At 34.8% G+C, this 27,170-nt stretch overlaps 1 long non-coding RNA gene across 2 annotated transcripts in view; it reads left to right on the top strand.

The window, feature by feature from the left end:
- Positions 1 to 27,170, top strand: part of LOC132431063 (uncharacterized) — a 391,882-nt gene that overhangs the window by 212,664 nt on the left and 152,048 nt on the right. Inside the window, exon 3 of one of the 2 annotated variants that reach the window (XR_009520619.1) lies at positions 6,838 to 6,898. The exons of the other annotated variant lie outside the window; for it this stretch is intronic. This is a non-coding gene — a long non-coding RNA (uncharacterized lncRNA). The remainder of the gene's footprint in view (positions 1 to 6,837; positions 6,899 to 27,170) is intronic. 2 annotated transcript variants of the gene reach the window in all.

Here is a 27,170-nt window from a genome sequence, read left to right on the forward strand (position 1 = left end):
TATAATTCCCAATTATGTTGTCACATATTTTACTTCTATTCAAATATGTATTATTTTTACAGTTATTATACAGTTACTATACCTTCATATTTATATGTATAGAGAGCCTATGACAGTATATATTAACCTATGTGTATGAAATGAATACATATAATATGAGAATATATATAAGATGAAGATATATATTATATATATACTATATATATATATATATATATATATATATATATATATATAGTATATACTTTTTATTTCTTCCTGCTTCTCTCAGTTTCATCTGGAATTATTTTCTGAAGAACTTCAGTTGTTATTTCCTTTTGTGCAAGTCTTCTAATGAACAATCAGTTTTTGTTTTTCTCAAAAATGTCTGTATTTTATCTTATGTTTGAGTAATATCATCTGTGGGTGTAAAATTCTAAGTTAAATAATTAAGAAATATTAGCACTTTTCAAAAACATTAAATCTAATATTAAATATTATTAAATAGAATATAATTTCATTGTCCCCTTCTTTTAGTTTTTTCTATTGAAAAGTCTGCCATTATTAATGTTTTTGCTTTTTTGAAGGTAATATGTTCTTTATTCTCTGGTTGCTTTTAACATTTTTCTCTGTCTTTGATTTATCAGTTTATTTTTTAATATCTAGATGTGTTTTTATTTTCTTATCCTACTGTGATTTATAGTGCTTTTGACTCTGTGACTTGTTTTTTAAAAAATATCAGTAATGGAAAATCCTCAGCTATGACCTCTTCAAATATTGTTTCTACCCCTTTATTTCTTTTGTCTTTTCTGGAACTTCTAGTGCATCCATGGAGCACTCTTCATTATATGCTCTTTGTCTTTTATCATGTCATTTTTATTTTCTATGTCTTTCATCTTTTGTAATTCATGCTTGACATTTTCATCTGATCTCTTTAATTTCACATATTCTCTTCAGCTCTGTTTTATCCACTGAGTTCTTAATATGCATTATTGAATTTTTCAGATCTAAAATTTCATTTGGTTCGTTAGAGGAAAATTGTTGCTAGTGCCAAAATGCTCAAAGTTATCTTACATCTCTTTGAACATAGTAACTACTGTTATTTTACTGATTTCTAATTTAATTTCATTGGGATCAGAGAATATGTTCTTCATGAGTCAATCCTTTAATTTATTGGAATTTAAAAATGAGATGCATCATATGGTCTGTCTTGGTTAACATACCACATGTATTTGAAGAAAATGTGTATTTTGCAGTTGCTGTGTATAGTGCTGCGTAAATATCAATTAGGTCAAAGTAATTGATAAGATTGTTTAAATCTTTTGTTTTTAGTGAATTTTTTTGTCTAGTATTTTAACCATTTGCTGATATAGAAATGTTAATATCTCTAACTATTTTTTTCTGTTAATTGTTGTTTTATATATTTTAAAGTTTCGTTTTTAGATGATTATTCTTGTTATGGATTTCTAAAGAATCAGCTATTATTTTTATGAAATGCTGTCTTTATTTTTGGTAACTTTCTTAGTCTTAAGTTCTACTTTTTTTGGTATAATATATTCGGTTCCAACTTTCTTATTCTAATTTTTATATCTTTTTCATCTATTTATATTTCTTTTTTTTAAACATCTTTATTGGAGTATAATTGCTTTATAATGGTGTGTTAGTTTCTGCTGTATAACAAAGTGAATCAGCTATACATATACATATATCCCCATATCTCCTCTCTCTTGTGTCTCCCTCCCACCCTCCCTATCCCACCCCTCTAGGTGGTCACAAAGCACTGAACTGATCTCCCTGTATGCAGCTGCTTCCCACTAACTATCTACTTTACATTTGGTAGTGTATATAAGTCCATGCCACTCTCTCACTTCATCCCAGCTTACCCTTCCCCCTCCCCGTGTCCTCAAGTCCATTCTCTACGTCTGTGTCTTTATTCCTGTCCTGCCCCTAGGTCCTTCAGAACCTATTTTTTCTTTTCAGATTCCATATATATGTGTTAGCGTATGGTATTTGTTTTCCTCTTTCTGACTTACTTCACTCTGTATGACAGACTCTAGGTCTATCCACCTGTCTACAAATAACTCAATTTTGTTTCCTATTATGGCTGAGTAATATTCCATTGTATACATGTGCCACATCTTCTTTATCCATTTATCTGTCGATGGACACTTAGGTTGCTTCCATGTCCTGGCTATTGTAAATAGAGCTGCAATGAACATTGTGGTACATGACTCTTTGAATTATGGTTTTCACTGTTTTATATTTAAAGCATTTTGTAAACAGCTTATAGTTGGGCCTTGTTTTAAACAATTCATTCTAACATCTCTTCCTTTTATTATGGTTTTATATCCATTAACATTTAATGTACTTATGGATGTGATGTGATTTAAATAGACTTTTAAATTTTTAATATTTATGTCCTGTTTGTCCCTTCTGGTGGTTTCCTTTCCTCTTTATTGTCTTTTTAAAAAAATATAAATAGGAATTTGAAAAATTGTTTTAATATATCCTTTATTTTTTGGATTTCTTTAGCAGTTACTCTAAAGAATTCAGTGTACACACTTAACTTTTTTTCATAATCTACTTACAGGTAATATTGCACCACTTCAGGTAAAATGCAGAAACCTTGGAAACATATAGGATCATTTACTTCCTTGCCTGATCTTTACATTGTTGTTGTTATATATATGTCATCTATGTATTTTATAAAATCTACACCACAATGTTATAATTTTTTTAAACTGTCATATGTATTTAAAGGAATTAAGAAGAAATAAATTTATATTTATCCACATGTTTATAATATTCTGATGTTTTTCTGAAAATCTGGGTTTCAATTTGGTTTTATTTTCATTCAGCCTGTAGAATATAATTTAAAATTTCCTATAATGTAGATGTACTGGCAAAAATTTTCCTCAGTTTTTTTCATCTAAAAATGTCTGTTTTGCCTTCATTCTTATAGGATATTTGTGCTAGATATGGAACTCTGAGTTGACTTTTTTTTTTTTTAAAAGCACTCTAAACATGTTGTTCCACTGTCCTCTGTGGCCATTATTTCTTACGAGAATTCAGCAGTCATTTGAATTAGTGTTCCCATGTATGGTTTTCTTTGTATTTTTCTGCAAGTGGTTTGGTGTGCATCTTGAATCAGTGAATTTATGTTTCTCATTGAGTTTGGGAAATGTTCAGCCACTATTTCTTCAAGTGTTTTTTCACATCCTTTCCCTTTCTCCTCTCTTTTCCTTCTCTGTTTCCAATTTCATGTATGTTAGACTTTTTGTTATTTTCCCACAGATTCTCCATTAGATTCTCTTTATAGTTTAAAAGTATTTTTGTTCCTTGTTCTCCAGATTATATAATCTCTACTGATCTATCTTTAGGTTAACTGAGTCTTCGTTGGGTCATCTCCTGCAAAATGTGCTGTTTAGCCTGTTTTTCTTTTCTCATGTCTTTTTGGCTATACTGATTTTTAGTTACGTATAAGACATTGTATTTGAAAATTATTTCTAAGAAAGGTTTAAGACCCAGTGGTCTTACTTCAGAATTTCTGTCAGAGATCACTTCAAACTGATTTCAAGATTGAGATTTGAAGCTGAGCTTAAATCCCTGTGAGGACCTTTGTTTATGGTTTATCCTCACCTCTGGGGTGCAGATCTTGGGAACCCAAATTAAAGTGAGAGGGTTTCTTCAAGGCTTTCCCAAATTGCTAAGTCTGGCTTTCTATTCTCATCCTATAAATTTTCTCCAAGCTTTTCTAAATCTCTTTGCCTTTCAGTTGCTCAGTCAGGAATTGACAGATGCAACTTGGAAAGAGACACTCCATGCATATGCCAGTGTTTAACTTCTTGAGCCTCCATTCTCTCTTGATTTCTGGCCTAGAACTCTTTGCTTTTTTATTAGATCTTTGACACCTTCAGATTGTTGTTCTCTGTGGGAAAGTTGGTTTGAAATAGCAAATCCATCCTTACTCTTCCATATTCTTTTGAATACGTCTCTCTGACATATACTTAAGGACTACATATTTATTGGAAATATAGCTGTACATTCTTTCAGAAAGTGAATTTAAATGGAGTACATGAGATGTCTTTTTGAGAACTAAAGTGGCATGTGGAGTGAATAACTGAACTTAAAAAATGAAAGGACTACCTTAATTTTCCTGTATATGAAACATTAATCAAAGGCTATATACATTTATGAATGTTAATATATTGAATCTGAATTACTACTTTATTGAGTGTTTTTCTGTTTTTTATTAAGTGGAATGAAATTTTTATAAAAATAGGGAAAGTAACAAATGGTACATGAACTTATTTTATTTTACAATTGTGTAACACTTGCTTCAGAGCATTTTGTTTCCCCTAGAAAGTATAGATACTGGTGAACATCCTGTTATACCAGTCCAATTCCATAGTTCTCTTCCTACCGTATTTAAGTACATTTACTACTTTGTGTTCTTATTGTTTTGTGTGTCTTAAAATGTACATAAATGCTGTCGTATTATATGTAAGAGTTTCAGCTTTCCTTTGGCAATCACTTATATATTTAAGATTACCAAAAATACATATAGATATAGTTTCTTCATTTTCCTGGTAAGTAACATTATATTGTTTGAGTCAAACACAATTACTTTATTGATTTAATCTCTATTCACAGACTAATATTTTTTAACATGTATTTTTATTTATTTATTTTTATTTCTTTTTGGCTGTGTCGGGACTTCATTCAGGCATGTGGGATCTTCATTGAGGCATGCGGGATCTTCACTGAGGCATGTGGCTCTTTTCGTTCCAGTGCGCAGGCTTCTCTCGAGTTGTGGCGTGCAGGTTTTCTCTTGTCTAGTTGTGGTGCGCAGGCTCCAGGGCACGTGGGCTCTGTAATTTGTGGCACGCAGGCTCTCTTGTTGAGGTGCGCGAACTCAGTAGTTTTGGTGCACAGGCTTAGTTGCCCCGTGGCACGTGGGATCTTAGTTCCCTGACCAGGGATCGAACCTGCATCCCCTGTGTGGTAAGGCAGATTCTTTGCCAGTGGACCACCAGGGAAGTCCCAATAATGTTTTTTTATGCTTATAAAAAATACATGAGTGAAAAATTTTTGATTCCCTCCACATGCACCTGTATTAGGGGTATTTAGGGAAAATCCTTTGAAGGGAAATAACTGAGTTACAGGGCATGTATATTTTAAGCTTTTGTTAGATATTGCTAGATAATTGTCTGGTTAATCTACAAAGTGGTGGTCCCAATTTACTTTCTGTCTGGAAGTTCTTATGTTAGCACATTCCCACCACGACATATATTGTCAAAATTTTGTTTTTCCCAATCTGATGAATATGGAAGATTACGTGGATATAATCTCACAGATTAGTAGTGCTGGTAAGCATCTTTTCATATGCTTACTTGCCATTGTGGATTATTCTGTGAATTGCCCCTTTGTAGCCTCTGCCCTCTTTTCTGTTTTTAAAAAAATACTGCGTTATAGTTATTCATTTTATGCAATGGGTACTAAGCTTTTATATACTGCAAATCTTTTCTCTGTCTTTAGCTTGTTAATGAACTTTATTTATTATATGATGTATTTTGCTGAGAAAAGTATTTAACTTTGATATGGCCAACTTTTATATCTATGTTCTTTGAGTGGCTTTTTTAAAAAAAATAAATTATTTATTTATTTATTTTTGGCTGCAATGGGTTTTTGTTGCTGTGCGAGGGCTTTCTCTATTTGTGGCGAGCAGGGGCTCCTCTTGGTTTTGGTGCGCAGGCTTCTCATTGCGGTGGCTTCTCTTGTTGCAGAGCACGGGTTCTAGGCATGCGGATTTCAGTAGCTGTGGCATGCGGGCTCAGTAGTTGTGACTTGTGGGCTCTGGAGTGCAGGCTCAGGAGTTGTGGCGCAGGGGCTTAGTTGCTCCATGGCACGAGGGATCTTTCCGGAGCAGGGATCGAACCCATGTCCCCTGCATTGGCAGGCAGATTCTTAACCGCTGGACTACCAGGGAAGTCCTGAGTGACTTTTTAAGGAAAAATTTACTGTCTCCATATTATGCAGAAATCTTTTCCTAACACTCTATCATACTTTTTTTCAAAGCGTGATAAACTTAGAAAAACTTACATTTAGGTATTTATATGTTTGAAATACATTTTGTTTATAGTTTTTAGAACTTCTGCGTATCTATTTGGAGTTCAACTTTCCATATGGATAGGCAGTTTTCCCAACACCATATATTGTATTAAGTAGTTCTAAGTAATAAGTACTTAGAATCAGAATCTTTTCTGATTCTAAATGCTACCTCTGTGATACTAAGTTTCTCTGTGTATGTGTGTGCCCATGTGTGTGTATGTCTCTTGGCTTTCTGTTCAGTGTTCTATTTCTTTATGGTATTAAAGTCACAATATTATATAATGATTGTTAGTAGCTGGTAGGTTAAATCCATCTTCTTTATTGTTCTAGGAAGTTTTCTTAGCTATTCTTTTCTTTATACTTTTTTTTAATGTGGGCATTTGAAAGATTTTTATTGTAGAAATAAAGATTCAGAAAACCACACACAACAAGTTTTAGCGTAATGAATTATTGAAAGGCCTTGTAACTGCTATTAGGGTCAAGAAACAGAAAATTTCCAAATCTCCCCAGAAGCCTCTCTGTGTGTCCTTGCCTAATTGCTGTCTTCTCCCACTCAAAATAACAACAATCCTGATTTTCATAGTAATCATTTTGGGGGAGGTTTCTTTTTGGTTTTAATCATCCAATTGTGGATTCTAGACAGAATAATTTAGTCTTGCCTGTTTTTATAAAAATGTAAGATTTCTTTAAGTTTCCTATTAAATTACATGTTTTCCCTTCATCCTTTATTTTCTTTACAATTTACAGTTGACCCTTGAACAACATGGGGTTAGGAGTGCTGACCCTCTGCACCGTTGAAAATCTGACCGTAAGTTTACCTACTATTGGCCATCTGTATCTGTGGTTTGTATTAAACCAACCACAGGTCATGTAGCACTAGTAGTAGTTAGTGGAAGAAATCTGTGTGTAAGTGGACCTGCGCAGTTCAAACCCATGTTGTTCAAAGGTTAGTGTATTTGAAGAATCTTGGTGTTGAACTTATAGAATTTCCCATGGATTGGAGTTTTAAAATTGCATACTCATATAAGGGCTCAACGTGTTTCTCCATCTGAATTTTTCACAAATTTGCAGCTGGATCCAGAGGCTGGTTCAGACTATGTTTTATTCTTTAAGCACAACTACAAGTTATTGTGTTATTTCATCAGGAAGCACATAATGCCTGGTTTTGTCTCTGTTTAAGATATAAACAGCTGTTGGTGCTCAGAGCCTAGACACATTAATATATTGGGGAATATAAAATGATATTCTATGTTTATTATTTCTTTTTAACTTATAATTGAAATAGTTTTATGATATTTATCCTCGTATACTATTTAGTTACCCAGTTTTACATTTAGATAGGAAAGGCAAAATATGTTTGATTCTTTCCCTTTATTTACTAGTTTTCAAGATATTGAATTGCTTTGCTATCATTCTCCAAAGAGGTAGATTAGCTTTACTTTTTTAGTGTCATAATGAATTCATAGAGTTACACATATTTAATAAATTTCAACCCATTGCAATTATTAGTCTTTTAAAAGTTGAAATTGTCCCATTTTTGGCCAGTAGAAACCTCATAAAGTGAACTTCTGACTACATTGACATGACCTTATATGTTTCTGATAGCTTTTTTGCTATTATACATATGATAAAATTCTTACACATTCATCTTTTACATTTTTTGGTTTCCTTTAATTGGAAATGGTATCTCAAGAACAGATTCTGGATTAAAGGGATGTCTTTGCTCTTAGGCTGGTCATTGTTTCTAATCCTCATTAGTGGACAAGAGCTATATATTAATATATAATATTTTAAAGATGAAACATTTATGAGTTCTTACTAATATTTCCAAGTCAAAATCAGAACTACAGAGTTATTTATTGACCCTATTTTGTATTACATTTGTATCCACTTTCTTCTACACTGAGAATCTTGAGTCTCAAGGACCAAGAAGGATGATGGTATATACCATAATTTACTTTAATCCACAGCAAACATACAACAGTCTCAACAACAATGATAACACTTCCAAAAAAATTACTGATCATTTTTAATATGTTCTTCCCATTCTTCCCCCACATTTTTTTTTTTTTTTTGCAGTGCGCGGGCCTCTCACTGCTGTGGCCTCTCCTGTTGCGGAGCACAGGCTCCGGACGCGCAGGCTCAGTGGCCATGGCTCACGGGCCCAGCCGCTCCGCGGCATGTGGGATCTTCCCAGACCGGGGCATGAACCCGTGTCCCCTGCATCGGCAGGCGGACTCTCAACCACTGCGCCACCAGGGAAGCCCTCCCCCACATTTTTTAATGGTTATACTACATCTACATTCTGTGAGCATATAGCCATTTCATACTGTACTCTCTTCTGTTTGGCACGAATTTAGTCTTAGTTTTGCAATTTATTATGTGTTTAATGCTCACTCTCAGGTTTTATGTTGATGCTTCTCTAGATACTTTGGTGTCTGAAGCTTTTTCTCTAGTAGATTCCTTAGGAGGAGTTCATGAGACCAGTATGGTTCTTGCATCCTGATAAGAGGTTGTCTGTGCTGTTTATACTCCAGTCAATTTTTCGTATGTAAAATCTTTGGCTCACTTTTTCTTTCCTTGAGTATCTTAAATATTATTCCATCTTCTCCTATCTTAAAGCATGACTGCCTTAAAGTCTAATCTAATCTTATTTCCCTTATAAGTCAAGTGCCTAAATAATTTTTTCTATTTTCTTTAGAGTCCAGTGATATTACTGGACTATGTCTTCGTGTTAGCCATTAGAGGGCAATATTTTCACATATAATTTCAATTTTTTATTTATTGTGGGTAAGCTTTCTGAGTTACAGTTTTTAGTATTTGTTTTGCTTCTTTGTTTTGCTTTTCTTCTTTGGGAACTCATTATCTATAAGTAGGATTTTCTTTGCCTGTTGTCAGTATTTCTCACATTTTATTGAATTATTTTTTCCCTTATTAATTTTTGATTTATAAAACTTTTCTCTCATGTTTCTCTTAAGGCATTATCTATTGTATTCTATACTGTTATGTTTCTTCTAGTTTGTTTTTCATTTCTTAAATTTAATTTTTTTCTTTATTTTTTTTCTAGGTTCTGTCAGTTCACTTCTGAATTATTGTAGTTCAAATTTTTGTTGTTTCCTTGTGTCATATAATTTTAATACTATAGTTTACTCTGAAATAGAAGATTATACTTTTTATCTGTTCTGTGGGAATCTCTTTAAGGTATCTTTTCATTGTTGGTTGAGACATTAATCTGCTTTTTATTCTGTTTCATCTTATATCAACTTTGTATGGAATTTGATCTTAATACTCATCTGTTAATTGTTTTAAAAGGAAGCATGGTTAAAGGTGGCTTTTCCTAGCACAGAGATTTTTGAGCTCTGGCTTTCTTAGGTAATATTCCTATTTTTGAAAACATGCCTATAGTTTTATTTCTTGATGTTTTCCCAATATCTATACCTTTGAAGATGAAGATTTAGCTCTCTTTCATCACCACACCAACCCCTACCACATACATGCTCACTTCTTGTCACCCATATCTCTGTGTCATTATAATTTTGATTAGTTCCATATTTACGTTACAATTACTGTGAAAACCCTTTTCACAGGTGAGCCATAAGGCAGAATATAATTTCTTTCGCTTTTATGCACACGCTCTCTTTTCCCTGAATTGGTATCTGTCTTTTCCCCCATTCACTTTGTTTTCTTTGTATCCCAAACCCCACATAGTTGTCTACTTTTCCTCTCAATACGTTAAAAACATATCAGGTATTCTGTCAATTTCATCTCCTCATGCCCTTCTCCCAAAGCTCTCTGATCAACCTCCATCTGGACTGAGTGTTTTCTAAACTGACTGCATATTTGTCTTCCTAAGATCTCTCCTCACCACTTGTATTAGCTTCCTAGGGATGCTATAACAAAGTAACACAAGCTTGATGCCTTTAAAAACAGAAATTTATTCTTTCACAGTTCTGCAGGCTAGAAGTTCAAAATCAGTGTGTTGGTAGGAGACTCACAAATGAAGAATTTGTTCCGTGCCTCTCTCCTAGTTTCTCGAGGATGCAGGCAATCCTTGGTGTTCTTTGGTTTGTAAATGCATCACTTCAGTCTCTGCCTTCATCTTCATATGGCAGTCTCTGCATCTCTTTGTGTTCGTAATTCCCCCTTATTATAAAGACATGATGCATATAAAACTTAGGGCCCACCCTAACTCAGTATGACCTCATCTTAACTTGATTGCATCTGCAAAGGCTCCATTTCCAAATAAGGTCATATTTAGAGGTTCTGGTGATTAGGACTTCAACACATGTTTTGAGGGGGACACAATTCAACTCATAATACCATTTTCCTAGGATATCCTTTTGCCTCTCTTGAATTGAAGCCCTAGTTTCATGGATCCCGTGTCTTCCCCTTTCTTAGCATATCCCTGATATTTGTAGAATATATCCTCCATTAGATTCCTAAGAAATGGATCAATGGACGTTTTCATTTTTAATGTTTTTGAGATTTTCCATATCTTAAAGGGTACTTCTGCTTGAATTATTGTTTATCTGTCAAGGTATTCTGGGTTAAAAATAATTTTTCCTTAGTTTGGGAGCATGTCTTCATTGCCTTCCAGATTTCAGTGTTGCTTTGAAAAATCCAAGGCCATTCTGACTCTTGATCTTTTGTATGAGAGCTGTTCTATTTTTCCTCTGGACACTTTTAGTATCTTCTCTTTATGCATAGTGTTCAGAAAATTGCCTGGTGATATGCCCCAATTTGTGTGAGTCTATTTTCATCCATTGTACTGGGAGGTTGATGGGCCTTTTCAAAATAGAAACTTACTCTTTTTCCCATTCTCAGAATTATTTCCAATTCCTGAATTATTCCTTTAATTCTTTCCTTTTGTCTTTTCTATTCTTTCTTTCTGGAACTCCTTTCATTTGATGTTAAGTTTCTGGACCACACCTTTAATAATCTTTTTTTTTTCCTCTGCTATTTTTTTTTTTTTTTTTTGCGGTACGCGGGCCTCTCACTGTTGTGGCCTCTCCCGTTGCGGAGCGCAGGCTCCGGACGCGCAGGCTCAGTGGCCATGGCTCATGGGCCCAGCCACTCCGCGGCATGTGGGATCTTCCTGGATCAGGGCACGAACGTGTGTCCCCTGCATCGGCAGGAGGACTCTCAACCACTGCGCCACCAGGGAAGCCCCTCCTCTGCTATTTTTTATCTCTTTGTCTTTTTGCTTTCCTCCAATTTTTCTTCTGTTGATTTTTTTTCATTTCTGCTATCATATTTTTCTTTTTACAGAAATCTTTCTTACTCTGATTGTTCCTTTTTTTAGATACAGCCCAGCCTTCTCATTCATTTATTCTTTCAGAAAATATTTATTGAGTGCCCCGTGTGTACCAGGCACATGTAGTTATTTAAAAAAATTATTATGTACCTGTAATACATTAATAAACAAATATATTGCCCTTTTATAATGGGGCTTATATTCTAGCAAGTAGAGAAAGACAGTAAACAATAAAGATAACGACTAAGTTGTATAGTATGTTAGGTGACAATAAGTTCTGTGGAAAAAATAAAGAAGAGTAGAACTGATTGAGATTGCTAGAAGAGTGGTGGGTTGCAGTTTGAAATAGCAAGTTGAAAAGGTAACTTTTTTTTTTAACATCTTTATTGGAGTATAATTGCTTTACAATGGTGTGTTAGTTCCTGCTTTATAACAAAGTGAATCAGCTATACATATACATATATCCCCACATCTCCTCCCTCTTGCGTCTCCCTCCCACCCTCCCTATCCCACCTCTCTAGGTGGTCACAAAGCACTGAGCTGATCTCCCTGTGCTATGTGGCTGCTTCCCACTAGCCATCTATTTTATATTTGGTAGTGTATATATGTCCATGCCACTCTCTCACTTCGTCCCATCTTACCCTTCCCCCTCCCCATGTCCTCAAGTCCATTCTCTACATCTGCGTCTTTATTCCTGTCCTGCCTCTAGGTTCTTCATAAGAAAAGGTGACATTTTTAACAGGGATAAGAGTTGAAGGAATGAATTACATGGATGTGTGTGGGGAGAGCATTCTAAACAGACTAAACAACAGTACAAAAGCCCTATGTGGGAGTGTGCTTTTTAGGAAGCAGCAAGGACGCTAGTGTGGCTGCAGGGAGTAGGTGAGGAGGAGGAACACGAGAGAGGGAACATGGGAAGGTGGGGCTTTGTAGGCTGTTGTCAAATTTTTACCTTTTACACTGAATGAGATAGGAAAGTTTTAAGCAGAACAGTGACACAATTCACGGTTTTATTGTAGCAGGACCACTTGGTTCCTTGTTGAAAAAAGATTGGGGAGTGAACAAGCATAGGAGCAGACAGATCTCTTTGAGGAGTATTATGTTAATATTATATATGTAATATATATAATAAATACATGCCCAGTTGAAATTAGCTTTGAGTATGACAGAAAACATTTCATTCAACAACTTTTAATGGCTTGTTTTCATTAATCAATTAGAATAGTCTTGGGCTTCTGTGGGATAGTACATAGATACTGCTGGGTTTATCAAGGGATATATTATAGTGAACAGTGTTAATGTTATTTTGTTATATTTTTTAATATTTTTGCAGCTCAGAAATTAGAATTTGTTGTCTCTGGAATTATGATGCAGGTTCATCAGAAATATATAGTCAGAAATATAATTAGATAAACAAATTCCATTTTATACATAGGTTATGACCTAATTACAGTTTTTAAAGCTTTCCATCTCCTTGCCTAAATGCTGGTTGTAACTAGTTGGATTTACTCTTTCTTTGGGTCTCTGCCTTTTGCATTAGAGGCTTTCCACAGGTGTTTCCGCTGACTGCAAGCTCTGTATACTTGGGAAAGTTTGGGAGATTGTGGGTGAACTATAGGGTATTTTGTGGTCAGGTTAATTGAGGAGCCTCTTGAGGTCTTTTCTCTTGATCTGGTCAGATTCAGTAGGAAGAACCTCCCGTTTGCCTGCCCAGAGTGTATAAGCTTGACTGCCAGTGTTTAGGGAGCTGAGTTAGAGACTAGAGCAGGGACTCCCAGTATTTTAATGATCTGTTTCCCGAATTTCCCTGATTTTATATGGCAACCTCACCCTCAACCGTATCTGGCATCTCCCAAGTCCGAGATGCTCTTTTTGGCTCTTTGCAGAGAATAGAGGTCCATTCTTCTGTTGGAGGAGGAAAGTGGTAGTCTTCCAGTTAAGTGCATCCTAGGACCTAATTACATCCTACAAACTTTCAGCTACTTCTTCATTTTTTTAGTAGCCTCAATTTTACCTCCACCTCTACTTAATGTTGAACCATTTGAGCATTCTGCGATATAAATTGGGTTACATGCCAACTTTCCACAATGCTCACTGAAGATTTAGCTTTCCCTTCTGTGCTAAATCATTTGCACTTATCCTTCTGCATAAGTTTTGTGAGCATTGTCTCCTTTCCCATTCCCTTTGTTTTTATGGTATAATTCCTTTAAATATACCCTTAATGTCATTATTGTCACTTAGGAGAGAGTGGAGTTAAATGTGTATGTCCAGTCTGATGTATTTACCCTGCTGTTCCTCCTTTACTTTTTTCGAGTCATGTTGGCAACCCTCCCAAAATTCTGTGAGGTAGACAAGCAGGCATCCTCATCACTTAACAGGTGGGAAAACAGAAGCGTGCAAGATCAACAGAACTGTCTAGTATTACAGAGCTTGACAGTAACAAAACTGAATAAGAATGAGGAGTTCTGGACTTTCAGAGATTGATTTACCCCCTTTTCCACAATGATTGCAAAACAGCTACGTGGGAAAGAACAAGGACAAAAAACTAGATCTAGATTGTCATTCCTTTCTTACATTGTATTGATACCGATTGTATCAATTCCCAAATATCTGTCCATGTATCCACTACAAAAAGACAACATGAGGTGTTTATTGAAACTATATAATCCCAGATACCACAGCAGACCTACTGAATCAGAATCTTAGAGGGAGGGCACACAATACTAGTTTTATTTTGTAATATGTTTCCCAGGTGCTGATGTGCAGGAAGGTTTGGAACCCACAGAACTAGACTTCCATACTTCCTTAAATAATGACTTTCAAGGATATTTTTGTGAATTTGGACTTAAATGTTTCTTTGTGCTTCAGTTCTTCCTTAATTCTGTTGTCAGATAGAGGGTAGACAATGTTTACAGTGTGTCACTTTAGCTTATCTTCTTTAGCTACCTATTAAGTATCACAGTATCAGTGAGTTCTAGGTTAGAATACTCTTCCAATTGAAGTTTGGAAGATAACCCAAGGATTTTTAGTCCCATACATGGAGTCAGCCAGTGCTTAGCACTTATATGATTTCATAATCAAGAAGGCTTTACCAGTTAGGACGTATTCAGTTTAGCAAGACCAGTTATGATTTCCTACACAGAGGTGCTTATAGAATTGTATAAGGTAATAGCTTTTGACCATAAATTATTTTAGAAAGTTTTAAATCTAAATGTGTTAGATGTTGAGTAATTTGGTCTACCTCCCAGCCTTTGAAGGGGTCAAAATAAATGAAATTTTCCTTTATTTGGTACTGATGACTACAAATTTTAAGAAATACAAAATAATGTAAATTAAAATAAGGATAGGTGTGAGACACTGTCAGTGAAAAGGGTGCATATTTTAATCAAAATGGTCATCAGGCTTGTGCAGTACATCACACCACAGGGCTAAGAAGAGGACTCATGTAGTATCTGGGTCAGCTAAAGGGACAAGTGAAATGCTGAATGCAGAGGTGATTTATTATTTTTTTTCTTAATTTTAATGCAATTGATTTAATCTGGGGACTATAACTTTTAGTTTTTTTAAAATTTTTTCTCTCTTCCTGGAAGAGCATACCAAAACACTTGATGAAATGAAGGTGAGAGTTGGCCTGAAACTTTTTATTTAAACCAGGAGTTGGACTTTTTCTTAAAAGGCCAGATAGTAAATATTTTAGCCTGAAGGCTCTCAGGTCTTCTCTGTAGCAACTACCCAACTTCACCATTGTGAGAAGTCTGTTAGGAGCAGTATACAAACAAGTGAGCATGGCTGTGTTCTGATAAAACTTTATTTACAAAAACAGACCATTGTCCATGTGTCCTAGTTTGCCCACTCTTGCTTAGATTCTTCTGAATGTAAGGATTTTTTTTTCGTTTACATGTAATTTCTTTTAGTCCAATTTAATTATCTTTAAATACAAAAATTAATTAAATTGGACTAAAATAAAACACTGGTATTTTAAAACAAATAGCAGAGAAGGTTAAAAAAATCTGCATCTTTAATAACCAGGGTTGCCTTAAATTACTAACAAGTTCTGAAACTATTACAGAAGTCCTAAATTTTGTGATGGAGTTTAATGCAGGCAATGGTGATTAATTTTGCCTATTTACTTGGCTTTAGGATGATATGTTTTGAATTTTATCTCAAAAATAAAACACAAAAAGTTCACACCTAATTAATGTTTTCCAGTATTAATAGTTTTATCTAATACATTATTCAAATGATTTAATGATAAAATAGCTTTAAAATATTTAATAATGAAGGTATATTTTCCATTCCTGACTTTTAATGTTATTTCAGTCCATTTAAAAATTTTGTGGGAAGAAATTATTTTCAGGAGAAAGCTAATCATCAATTTGCTACAGCTGAAACTGGCACAGCTGGTGGATGAGTGTCTTAATGTATTTCTAGATTAAGCCAGGCAGTTTAAAGAAAACATCATGCAAAAATTCAATCTGCTCTGGGTTTAAAATAAAGTCTTCATCTGTGTTGCTGCAGAAAGAATAGCTACCTTATGTTTTGTCATATTGTAGCGGATTATCTTTAATGAAGCGTATATCCCCCACAGCATTATTGTGATATTTTGTGTTTGTCTTGGTCTACACTAATGCAATGGTTTAGGTTTAGTGAACAGAAGAATGGATTTTACTCTTAGTAATGCCCTGGCATGTTTTCTTTCTTGAAGTTGTAAATGAAAGCAATTCACACACATTTAGGAGACTTTTGCTATTGATTTCAGTGGGATCCCACAGCAATGATAATGCTGATATCTTGGTTCTCTGAAAAATTCTAAGAGGACTTCACAAAGGAAATCATGCATAATGTATTTCTTTAAAACCAGAATATAGTATGATTCAGTTTGAAAAGGAGAAAGGGAATCCATCCATCCATCCAACATTTCTCCATATATATATGTATATGTGTGTGTGTGTATATATATATATATATATATATATAGAGAGAGAGAGAGAGAGAGAGAGAGAGAGAGAGAGAGAGATCCATTTATATATCACCATCCATTATTACCTCTCACTCATCCATATTTCCATCCACCCATCTACCTGCCTACTTACTAACATACCTACCTACCTATCAACTTTCTGAACTGTGGAAGTTGTCTTTTCTCTTAATTTCCACCCTACACGTTCTGTACCTGGGGATTTCCATCTTTACTATCCCTCTTTCATCCTTTGAGTGCCTTCTCAGGATTTCACTTAGCTCTTGTACCCTTACTCACAGCTTGCCGCAGCCTGCTGCCTTGCACTAGGAGAAGCCCCTGTGCCTCTCAAAGGAGATCTCTCTCAGGTTTCTTCCCTTTCCACAGTATTTGGTATTTTATCCTGTGTCCTGGGTGAAGATCTATGGGAAGAGGAAGCTGGTGGGACAGACTTACTCTGTGTATGATGTTCCTAGTGATTCTAACTTGTTATATCTGCCAATACTTAGCCATTAAAAGATGGTAGAAGTTTGGCTGGCTTTTTCTTACTCTATCAATAGAATGGATTCCTCTTCATCCCACAGCTCCACCAGGAGGAGACAAAGCTCTGAATCTTTACTCTCCTGAGAAGAGATCATCCCTTGCTAGAATTTATTGTTTTAGATCTCTTTGCATCTTTAGCTCTGTAATAGATTTTTGAAAAATTATAATTTGTCTCATTTGTTCTCACTGTGAGGATCAGAGCAATGGTCTCTGTGTTAGTTTGCCAGATCTACCATAACAGTAACCAAAGACATACTGAATGGCTTAAACAACAGAAATTCGTTTTCTCATTATTCTGGAACAAGGTTTTGGGAGGATTGATTTCTTGATTTCTTCTGAGGCCTCTCTCCTTGGCTTGCAGGTGGTGTCTTCTTCCTGTTCTCTGTGTCCTAATTTCCTCTTCTCATAGAGACACCAGTCATACTAGATTAGGGCCCACACTAATGACCTCATTTTAACTTAATCACCTCTTTAAAGACTCTAACTCTAAATACAGTCACATTCTGAGGTATTGGGGTTTAGGACTTCAACAAATGAATTTTGGGGAGAACACAGTTCAGCCCATAACAGTCTCATTACAACCTTCTACTGATTCTTTAATTTTAAGCTTTCTGAATCACTTCGTTTAGGTGATTCTCTTATGTACACCATAAAGTTGGGTTTTACTTTGAGTGCTAACATGACAATATTTTTATTTGTTAGATGAGTTAACCACAATTTACATTTGTTGATATGACTGATACATTTGATTCAAGGTTTATAGTATCATACATATAATATGTATGTTAGTAAATTTGTAAATATACATGAGAAGAGAGTGCTTTTCACAATCACAATGTTACCTGCTTTCTTTTCTTTCCCTTTCTATTTCTGGAGTTTTGGATATCAAATAATATAAGTAGTGCCCTCTTATTTACACTTTGTCTATGATGAACAATAAATTTAGACTAAAACTTTTCCTTCCTCTTCCTTTTCCTCTCTTCTACCATCTAATTTTAGTCAATGGTGTTAACTTATTTAGTGTTGATATTTGTACTTTCAAATATGCTAAGCTTTATCAGTTTAAATAATATTTTCTTCCAAGCCATAGCTTATGAGTCGACCATGGAATTTATTTTGTTTCCTTCTCCCTTTTTTCACTCAAGTTTTATTTTATCCTATTTTTCACAGACTTTTAAAATTTTATTTATTTTTTGACATACAAAAAGCTGGACATAATTAGTATATACAACTTGATGAGTTTGGAGTTAAGTATAAACCCATGAAGTTATCATATCAGTCTATGCTGTAAACCTATTCATCATCTGTAGAAGTTTCCTCCTGCCCTCTTATTTGTTGTTATTAGTATATATTATTCTGTGAAAAGAACACTTAACATAAGATCTAAACTCTTAGCAAATTTTAAGTATTCAATATAAATAGTATTGTTAACTATAGGCACCATGTTGTAGAGTAGATCTCTAGGAGTGACTTATCTTGTATAATTGAAACTTTGTACCCTTTGATTATATCTTCCAGTTTTCCACTTCTCCCAGCCCCTGATAACCACTGATCCACTCTCTGCTTCTATGAGTTTGACTGTTTTGGATTCATCATACAAGTGGTATTATACAATGTTTGTTCTGTGTCTGACTTATTTCATTTAACATAATGTCCTACGGGGTTGATCCATATTGTCACAAATGGCAGGGTTTTCTTCATGTTTAAGACTGTGTAGTATTCCATTATATGTATATACCACATTTTTTTATTTATTGAGGTAACATTGGTTTATAACATCATATGAGTTTTGTGCGTATTACATTATATTTTGACTTTTGTATACACTATAGTGTGCTCACCACTGAACGTTTACTTTCCATCTGTCACCATACTGTTGATCCCCTTTACCTATTTCGCTTCCCCCTCCACCCACCCAGACTTCCCCTCTGGTAGCCTCTACTCTGTTCTCTATATCTATGTGCTTGTTTTCATTTGGATTGGTTTGTTCATTTATTTAATATTCCACATATGAGTGAAATCGTATGGTATTTGTCTTTCCCCATTTGACTTATTTCACTTAGCACAATAACCTCAAGGTCCATCCATGTTGTTGCAAATGACAAGATTTCATCTTTTTTATGGCTGAGTGGTATTTCATTATATATATATATCACATCTTCTTTATCCATTCATCCATTGATGGGCATTTAGGTTGTTTACATGTCTTGGCTATTGTAAATAATGCTGTGATAAACATAGGTGTGCATTGCATATATCTTTTCAAATTAGTGTTTTTGTGTTCTTCAGATAAATAACCAGAAATGGAATAGCTGGATCATATGTTAGTTCCATTCTTAATCTTCAAAGGAATCTCCATATTCTTTTCCATAAGGGCTACACCAATTTACATTCCCATGACCATTGTATGAGGGTTCTCTTTTCTCCACATCCTCTCAAATACTGGTTATTTCTTGCCTTTCTGATAATACCCATTCTAATGGGTGTAAGGTGATATCTCATTGTGGTTTTGATTTGCATTTCCCTGATAATTAGTGATGTTGAACATCTTTTCATGTGCCTGTTAGACATCTTTGTGTCTTTGGAAAAATGTTTATTCAGTTCCTCAGTCCATATTTGAATTGGTGGTATGTTTTTTGTTGCTGAGTTGTATGAATTCTTTACATATTTTGGATCTTAACCCCTAATCAGATATATGATTTGCAAATATCTTCTCTCTTTTGGTAGGCTTTTTGTTTTGTTCATGGTTTCCTCTGCTGTGCAGAAACATTTTAATGTGATGTAGTCCCATTTGTTTATTTTAGCTTCTGTATCCCTTGCCTGAGGACACAGATCCAAAAAGCCATTGCTAAGACTGATGTCAAAGAACATACTGCCTATGTTTTCATCTAGGAGTTTTATGGTTTCAGGTCTTAGATTTAAATCTTTAATCCATTTTGAGTTGATTTTTGTGTATGGTATAAGATAGTGGTCTAGTTTCATTCTTTTGCATGTGTCTGTCCCATTTTTCCAGCACCAGTTATTGAAGAGACTATTCTTTCTCCATTGCATGTTCTTTGCTTCTTTGTTGTACTGTGTGCTTATTTCTGGGCTCTCTATTCTGTTCTGTTGATCTCTGTATCTGTTTTTCTACCAATATCATGATGTTTTGATTACTATAGCTTTGTAATATAATTTGAACATCTGTGCCTGTGTTACCACCAACTTTGTTCTTTTTTCTCAGGATTGCTTTGGCTATTTGGGGTCTTTTGTGGTTCAATATCAATTTCAGGATTTTTTTTTATTTCTGTGAAAAATGTCACTGGGATTTTTATAGAGATTGCACTGAATCTATAGATTGCGTTAGGTAATATGGACATTTTAACACTGTTTCTTTTTCCAATCCATGATCACGGAACATCTTTCCATTTCTTTGTATTTTCTTTAATTTCTTTCAACAGTGTCTTATACTTTTCAGTGTACAGCCTTTTAACCTCCTTGGTTAAATTTATTTCTAGGTATTTTATTCTTTTTGTTGTAATTGTAAATGGGATTGTTTTCTTAATTTACTTTTCTGCTAGTTCATTGTTAGTGTATAAAAACACAACTGATTCTGTGTATTGATTTTGTACCCTACAGCTTTACTGTATTTGGTTATTATTTCTGATAGATTTTTGGTGGAGTCTTCAGGGTTTTCCATATATATAAAATCATGTTATATCTATAAACAGTGACAGTTTTACTTCATCTTTTCCAATCTGGATTCCTTTTATTTATTTTTCTTATTTGATTGCTGTGTCCAGGACTTCCAATACTATGTTGAATAAAAGTGGTGACAGTGGGCATCCTTGTCTTGTTCCTAATCTTAGAAGGATAGGTTTCAGATTTTCACTATTGAGAATGATGTTAGCAATGGGTTTGTCATATATGGCCTTTATTATGTGGAGGTATGTTCTTTTTATGCCTATTTTATTGAGTGTTCTTTAAAAAATCATATATGGATGTTGAATCTTGTCAAATGCTTTTTCTGCATCTATTGAGATCACATGATTTTTATCTTCATTTTGTTAATGTGGTGTATCATGTTCATAGATTTGCAGATGTTGAACCATCCTTGAATCTCTGAAAGAAGTCCCACTTGATCATGTATATGATCCTTTTATTAGGTTTGATAATATTTTGTTGAAGAGTTTTGTCTCTATGTTCATCAGATATTGGCCTGTAATTTTCTTTTTTTGTGTTGTCTGTTGCTGGTTTTTGTATCAGGGTAATGTTTGTCTAGTAAAATAAGTTAGGATGTGTTCCTTCCTCTTCAATTTTTTGGAAGAGTTTGAGAAGGGTAGGTATTAAATCTTCTTTGAATATTTGGTAGAATTCATCTGTAAAGCTGTCTGGTCCTGGGCTTTTGTTTTGGGGAGTTTTTGATTACTGTGTCAATATCCTTACTAGTGATTGGTCTATTCACATTTTCTATTTCTTAGTGATTCAGTCTTGGAAGATTGTATGATTCTAAGAATATGTCCACATCCTCTACATTGTCCCAATTTCTTGGTGTATAGTTGTTCATAATACTCTTTTATAATTCTTTGTATATCTGGGGCATCCATTGTTACTTATCCTCTTTTGTTTCTGATTATAGTTATCAGACCCTTCTCTCTTTTTTTCTTAGTGAGTCTAGCTAAAGGTTTGTCAATTTTGTTTATCTTTTCAAAGAACCAACTCTTAGTTTCATCGATCTTTTCTATTTCTTTTTAGTCTCCATTTCATTTATTTCCACTCTAATCTTTAGTATCTTTGCTTCCTTCTACTGAGTATGGGCTTCTTTTGTTCTTTTTTAGTTCCTTTAATTGTAAAATTATCTCGTTTATCTGAGAATTTTCTTGTTTCTTGAGGTAGGCCTGTATTGCTGTTAACTTCCCTCTTAGTACTACTTTGCTGCATCCCACAGATTTTGGTGTGTTGTATTTTCATTTTCATTTGTCTTCAGGTTTTTAAAAATTTCTTCCATGATTTCTTTGTTGACCCAGTGGTTGTTCAGTAGCTTGTTGTTTAGTTTCCACATGTTCGTGATTTTTCCAGCTTTCTTCTTGTAATTGATTTCTAGTTTTATATCATTGTCACTGGAAAAGAAGCTTGACATGATTTAAATCTTCTTAAATTTACTGAGACTTATTTTGTGTACCAATAGATGGTCTATCCTTGAGAATTTTCCATGTACCCTTGAGAAGAATGTGCCTTCTGCTGCATTTGTATAGAATGTTCTATATAAATCTATTAAATCTATCTGGCCTAATGTTTCATTTAAGCAGCTGTTTCCTTGTTGACTTTCTATCTGGATGACCAATCCATTGATGGTTGTGGGGTGTTAATGTACCCTACTTTTATTGTGTTGCTGTCATTCTCTCCCTTTAAATCTATTACTACTTGCTTTATATATTTTGGTGTTCCAGTGTTAGTGCATGTATATATTAATAACTATTATGTCTTTTTGAAAAATTGTCTCCTTTGCCTTTATATAATGTCCATCCTTGTCTTTTCTTGGTTTGAAGTCTATTTTGTCTGATATAAGTATGGCTACTGCTTTTTTTGACTACCATTTGCCTGGAGTATCATCTTCCATTGCTTCACCTGGAGCCTATGTCTTTAGAGCAGAGATTAGTCTTGTGAAAACAGCATATAGTTGGGTCTCATTTTTTTTGTTTTTTTTTGGTCTGTACGCGGGCCTCTCACTGCTGTGGCCTCTCCCGTTGCGGAGCACAGACTCCGGACGCGCAGGCTCAGTGGTCATGGCTCACGGGCCCAGCCGCTCTGTGGCATGTGGGATCTTCCCAGACCGGGGCATGAACCCTTGTCCCCTGCATCGGCAGGCGGACTCTCAACCACTGCGCCACCAGGGAAGCCCCGGGTCTCGTTTTTTTATTCTTCCAGCCACTCTGTGTCTTTTGACTGATGAATTCTATCCATTGACATTTAGGGTGATTATTGATAAGTGAGAGCTTAGTACTGTCATTTTATCTTTTTTTTTAAAGATTGCTCTATACCTCCTTTGATTATTTTTCCTTGTATTTGTCAGTTTGTTGGTGTTATATGATGTTTTTCAGTTTCCTATTTTTTATGTTTTGTGTCTCTGCTCTAGATTAATGTTTTGTGGTTACGATTAGGTTTGTATAAAATTTCTTATAGATAAAATAGTCCTTTTTCTGATGATAGCATCTTATCTTCATTTGCCTGTATGGGTTCTGTCCTTTTCCTCTTCCCCTTTTTTTTTATTGTCTCAAATTATCTCTTTTTATGTTATAAGTTGTTACCAAATTGAAATAGCTATAGTTATTTTTACTGCTTTCCCTCCTTTACCTTTATGATCTAATAAAGTGTTTAAAAACTTATTCTGATGCACAGTTGCAATTTTCTGATTTTTGTCTATTCATCACCATACTCAAAGTTTTGTATACTTTTGCCTTTTTGTTTCTAGTAAAAGAGCTCCTTTCAATATTTTTTTTGTAAGGTAGGTCTAGTGTTGATGAATTCCCTCAGCTTTTATTTGTCTGGGGAAAACTTTATTTCTCCTTCATATCTGAATGATAACTATATAGATAGATTATTCTTGGCTGACAGTTTTTTATCCTTCTGTATTTGTATAATGTCATTTCACTCCCTCCCGGCTTAGATTTTCTGCTAAGAAATCTCCTGATAGCCTAATGAGGATTTCTTTGTTTGTTACTATCATTTTTTTTCCCTGATTACTTTTAAAATTCTATCTTTGTCTTTGACTTTTGACAGTGTTAATATGTCTTGGAGAAGTTCTTTTTGTGTTGAGTTAATTAAGTGTTCTTTTAGTTTAATGGATTTGTATATCTAGTTCCTTCCCTTGGTTTTGAAAGTTCTTAGCTATTATTTCTTTAAATAGACTCTCTGCTCCCTTCTCCTTCTCTTTTCCTTCTGGGATACCTATTATCTAATGTTGCTCTTCCTAATAGAGTCAGATAGTTCTCATAATATTTCTTTACTTTTTTGGATCTTAATTCTCTCTCCTCTTCTACCTGTATCATTGCTAGATTTCTGCCTTTGAGCTCACTGATTCTCTCTTCCATATGGCCTGCTCTATTTCCAGTGCTTTCTAATGTGTTCTTCATCTCATTTATTGAATTCTTCAGCTCCAGAATCTCTGTTTGGTTGAATCTTTTTTAGAGTTTCAATCTCTTTGGTAAAGTATTCCTTCTGTTCACTAATTTTATTCCTGAGCTCGTGGCTTTCTGAGTTCTTGTAGTTCATTGAGTTTCTTCATGACAGCTATTTGAATTCTTGATCAGTTAGATTGCAGTATTCCATGATTTTAAGTGTGGTTTCTGGAGAATTGTCTTTTTCTTTTTGTGATATCATGTTACTGTGGTTCTTCCTGGTGCTTGATGAGTTGTTCCTCTGCTGGTGCATTTGAAATAGTGAACATCTTTCTTTAGGTAAAACCTCTTTTTTTTTTTTTCCTTTACCCTTGATTCTAATGATTCAACAGGTTAGTAGTTAGAGGCTTTTCTTTTGTTTTCCAGTAGGTGGTGGTATAGCACAAGTTTTTGATTCCTCTTATCTGAGCCTCTGGTTATATTTGGGAATCAGTACTTTCCACCTTCCACCACCTCTGCCAGAAGTGTTGCCTAGTGCCCTGGTGTCCCTGCTTGTGCCTCCAGGGTTGATGGTGCTCTGCTACTGACGATGTTGCTGGAGTCCTTGCCTGGGGCACCAAGATGGTGGGCACCTGTGTCATGTTGGGGGTCTCCTGGGTTGCGAGCTCTGTCACTGTAGGGGAGGGGGAAGGTGAGGAGGAATGCCAGGGTCACAGGTGCCTTTGCTGTATCCAGGGTTGTTGGGTTTGTGGGAGCTGTTGCTGTTGGGGGGTGGGGATGGGAGTCACGGGCACCTTCACAGCTGGAGGGGTAGGATTGCATGCGCTGTTGTCACTGCTGTCCAGTTCCCCATGGCTACAGTTCCCCGTGGCTATGGGTGCCACTGCAGCCTAAAAGCCAGAGTCCTGTGTGACACCTCCCCTGATGCTACCGGACTCTCTTTGGGCTGAGGGTTCAGCTGCTGCAGCTTGGGGTTTAAAATCTCAGACGCTGCCTCTGTTGTTCCCTTGGTTCCACCTCCTCTATATGTTCTAATCCACGTACCTTAGAAGTACAGATGTGTGGAATTCTTCAGCATCGTGATGTTTTGGGCAGAGGCACCTTGTTGAGTTATGGATATTTTATTGCTTGTAGATTAAAGGGGAGAGAAAAAAGGAGCATCTCATACCACCATGATGTTGACATCACCCACATTTTCTTCATTCATTCTTCTGTCAATGGACATTTAAGTTGCTACCATGTTTTGGCTGTTGTTAATAATGTTTAAATGAATATGGGAATGCAGATACATCTTTGAGATACTGATTTCAGTTCCTTTGGATGTATACCCAGAAGTAGGATTGCTGGATAATATGCAGTGGTCTATTTCAAAATTTTTGATGAACCTCCATACTGTTTTCCATAGTGGCTGTACCAATTGTCATTCCTACCAACAATGTACAAGGGTTCCCTTTTTTTTTTTCCCTACATCCTTGCCAACATTCGTTATTGTTTGTCCTTTTGATAATTGCCATCCTAACATGCATGCAGTGATATCTCAGTGTGGTTTTGATTCTCGTTTCCTTGATGGTTAGTGATGTTGAACACCTTCTCATACACCTGTTATCCATTTGAATGTAATTTGAAAAATGTCTTTTCAGGTCCTTTGCCCATTTTAAAATCAGGTTTTATTTGTTTATTTTGCTATTTAGTTGTAGAAGTTTCTTATATATTTTGGACATTAACTCTGTGAGACATATGGTTTGCAAATATTTTCTCCTACTCTTAGATTGCCTTTTTTTAAAAAAAAGTTTTATATTGGAGTATAGCTGATTAACAATGTTGTGTTAGTTTCAAGTGTACAGCAAAGTGATTCAGTTATACATATACATGTATCTATTCTTTTTCAAATTATTTTCCTATTTAGGTTGTTACAGAATACTGAGCAGAGTTCTCTGTGCTAAACAGTAGGTCCTTGATGGTTATCTATTTTAAATATAGTAGTGTGTGTATGTCAGTCCCAAACTTCCAATTTATCCCTCCCCCCACCTTTCCCATTTGGTAACCATAAGTTTGTTTTCTAAGTCTGTGAGTCTGTTTCTGTTTTGTAATTTTCTTGTTTTTTTCATTTTTTAGTTTGACATAATTCCACTTGTCTATTTTTGCTTTTGTTCCAGGTGTTTTTGGTGTTGTATCCAAGAAATAGTTGCCAAAGCCAGTGTCAAGAAGATTTTACCCTATGTTTTCTTCTAAGAATTTTATAGCTTCATGAGTTACACTTAAGTCTTTAATTCATTTGAAGTTGATTTTTGTGTATGATGTAAGATAGGGGTCCAAATTCATTCCTTTGCACGTGGATATCCAGTTTCTCCACCACCATTTATTGAATAAACTATTCTTTCTCCATTGTATATTCTTGGCACTCTCTTCAAAGATGGGTTGGCTATATAAATGGGTTTATTTCTGAGTTCTCTATTCTGTTCTATTGGCCTGTATATCTTTTATGTCAGTACTTTCTCTTTTGACTGCTCTAGTTTTGTTAAAATTTTGAAATCAGGAAGTGTGATGCCTTCAAACTTTGTTTTCTTGCTCAAAATTGCTTTGGCTATTCAGGGTGTTTTTTTGGCTCCATATGAATTTTAGGATATTTTTTTCCGCTTCTGTGAGGAATGCCATTGACATTCTGATAGGAATTGCATTGAGTCTGTAGATTTCTTTGGGTAGAATGGACATTTTAGCAATAATTCTTCTAATCCATGAACATGAGATGTCTTTCCATTTAGTCGTGTCTACTTTAAATTTTTCATCAGTGTTTTATAATTTTTAAAATTATAAAAATTAAAAAATTTTTAATTTTTATTTCTTTTATAAAAAGAAATAAAAGGTATGCAGATTGGAAAGGAAGAGGTAAAACTGTCACTATTTGCAGATGACATGATACTCTATGTAGAGAACTGTAAAGTCTCCACCCAAAAACTATTAGAACTAATAAATGAATTTAGCAAGGTTGTAGGATATGAGTAATATACAGAAATCTGTTGCATTTCTGTACACTAATATTGAAATATCAGAAAGAGAAAGTAAAAAAAACTCCAATCCTTTAAAATTGCATCAAAAAAACAAAATACCTAGGATAAACTTAGCCAAGGAGGTGAAAGATCTATTTGCTGAAAACTATGAAACATTGATAAAAGGAAATTTTTGTTTTCTGTATGTTTCATAGTTCTTTTGTTTCTCACTTCCTTTTTTG

The sequence above is a fragment of the Delphinus delphis genome, chromosome 9 (genome assembly GCF_949987515.2).
Source record: "Delphinus delphis chromosome 9, mDelDel1.2, whole genome shotgun sequence".
NCBI lineage: Eukaryota > Metazoa > Chordata > Mammalia > Artiodactyla > Delphinidae > Delphinus > Delphinus delphis.